Source organism: Falco biarmicus, chromosome 8 (genome assembly GCF_023638135.1).
Source record: "Falco biarmicus isolate bFalBia1 chromosome 8, bFalBia1.pri, whole genome shotgun sequence".
NCBI lineage: Eukaryota > Metazoa > Chordata > Aves > Falconiformes > Falconidae > Falco > Falco biarmicus.
This window is the reverse complement of record NC_079295.1, coordinates 7,074,131-7,076,629: the sequence shown is the minus strand read 5'-3', so window position 1 is coordinate 7,076,629 and position 2,499 is coordinate 7,074,131.

The window sequence follows — 2,499 nt, the reverse complement described above, 5'->3', positions numbered from 1 at the left end:
CACCCCCCCTTCTCCTTTCCCCCCTCTCCCTTTTCTTTTCTTCTCTGAACGGGACTGAGCCTGCAATGGAAAGGGCAGCCTCGTACCCCTTTTCAGGAGGGACTGAGCTGCACCAGTAGATGCTGGAACCCAGTGCGAAGACGCAGCCCTAGCCTGTTCAGGGAAGAACTGGGACCAGATTGAGGGTACAATTTTGCTTTTAGAGAAGTGCAAGGTCATGATGAGCTTGTGGCAGCATCCCCTGGAGCATGCAAAGTGCTTTTTGGGAGCCTTTAGCCTACAGGAGGCTAAACCAAAGGATTTCCCCTGCCCTGCCAGCAAGCCAGATACCATGGCTTCTCTTTGGGGAAATGCTTCTCCAAAATATTTCACCAGCTGATATGTTCCCGGTCCCTGCTGGGCTGCTTGGTCAGTGGCAGAGCTGGGCATGCTGGGTCGGGATGCTCTAGTGCCACCTGTGCCACTGGGCCACCCTCCAAGCTTTTATTTTGGAGCTCCCAGGTTCCTTATTTTGGGACACCCCAGACCTGGCTTCTTCCCTGGGAGCTGGTGGCATGGAGGTGTGCAGTGAAATGAAGATCATCGACTTAACGAGGGCTGGCGGCAGCTGCCCTCCCTGCGCACGGGGAGGTCCCATGGGATTGCTGCTCTGCTCTGCACTTCTCTGCTATCATGAGCTGTCTAATCCCAGAAGAAGGGAGAAATGGGATTTTTTCTGGCTGGGCATTGTGTCTGCACACGCTTGGGGCATCCCAGCATGGTGCCACCGCCAAAACCCTCCTGGGTGAGATGAGGCAGCTCATCAGGCCTCGTGATACTCTCTTTGGCTCCAGGAGCTGCCCTGCAGATACCATTCAGCTTCAGGGGCTTGGATCAACATCCCTGCTGCAGGCTTTTGCCCCAGTTATCTCCCCCTAGTTTGGGGGAAAGGCCATGGGAACACTGAGCTTTTCCACCTGTCCTCCCCACCAGTGGGAGATGAGATCCCTCTCGGACTTGCTGAGGACGAAGGGAGAGGGGTCCCACACCCTGCCAGGACGCCGCGCCCTTGCCCCAGGGGAGCAGGGCTGGGCCCAGCAGGGTCCTGTCCAAACACGCTGCAGTGGGTTGGCAAGCTGGCTCCTTTCATCAGGTTGATGGGAGCACATGAACATTGGGGGGGCCATATGGAAACTCTGACATACGGACAAAAATGCATCCCGCATTCAATTAGTCGTGGGCTGTTCCACAACATGCGCCCCTAACAGCATCAGTCACGGGGCAAACATATTAGCAACAGCATCCTTGCCGTGCCAACTACAATTTTAAGGAGAAAACTAACCCGTTTCGCTTAAAAAGTAGTGTGAGAAATGTTGTGTAAAGCAAAACAGACATCTGAGCATTTGTTTCAGTGCTTTTCCTGAATAATTTTAAACCGGTGCATCAGAAGAGTTGTATCTTTTCCTGCTCCATGTTGCAGGACCACATTACCACAGACCGCAACTTTCCTGGTCGCGCAGCATCCTGGCTAGGGGGAGATGAAATCGTCACCTCCCCTTCAGTGTCCCTTCTAGGGAACACTTTTTGAGCCGTGAAAGTGACTTGCTTGGTGTCACAGCAAGAGCAGCGTGACAGTGCAGTCCGTGGGCGTGATGCATCCCTGCAGGAGACCCCCTTGAATGGGGTTTCCCAGGAGCAGGTGTCCTTGTCTCCAGAGCAGGGCAGTGCTGATGTGGGAAGATGGGCCAGATAAGTGGATTTGCAGGGATTTTTTTTTAAGCTGAGGCACAGAACAACTGAATTTTTGGGGGTGTGGGAGAGCATCAGCACTCCTGGGGGAAGATTTCATCCGGGCTTCAGGAAAATTTGACTGCTCAAGGCTGTGGTTGCTCAGACCTCCTGGCTTCGAGGCATCGCTGGCGCGTGATGTTTGTGTCGGGGGGGTTGCAAGCACTCCCCTCGCTGTCCTGCGACAGCACCTGGGGGGGTCCTGGCCCTGTAACTGAGCCGCCAAGGAAAGTGGCTTAAAAGCACTTGACTTCTGGGACTTGTGTTTCCAGCTGGTGGAAATCTTGGAAATGTTTTCTGGGATTATTTTCCCTCCTTGTTCGGTTTTGCTCTGAGTTTATTGTATTCCCCAAAGACCTGGAGTGGGGGGATCTGTGCATCCTACCAAAGTTTAGGCACCCCTGGGGACTGTGTCCATGCATGACACCCCCATGTACAGCTCTTGACACCAGTAATTTAACCAGAGCCACCGAGCAGGGAGAGAGGATTTTGGATTTTTCTGGGCAGGAAGGAGTTAAAAAGCTGGCAGCAGCAGCTGGGACGGGGAACAGGGTGCGTCTGAGGGGCTGGCTCGGCTCCCAGAGGTTTTGGGGGGTTCAGGTGGGTTCCCAGCTGGGCGGCGGGGTTCTGGGGGGGCCGTGCCGGGTGCGGGGAGGCTGGCGCTTGGGAGAGGAGGGTTTGGCAGAGCCACTCCTCCTGCTGTTCCGCTCTGGTTTGAAGTGTTGTGTGCTG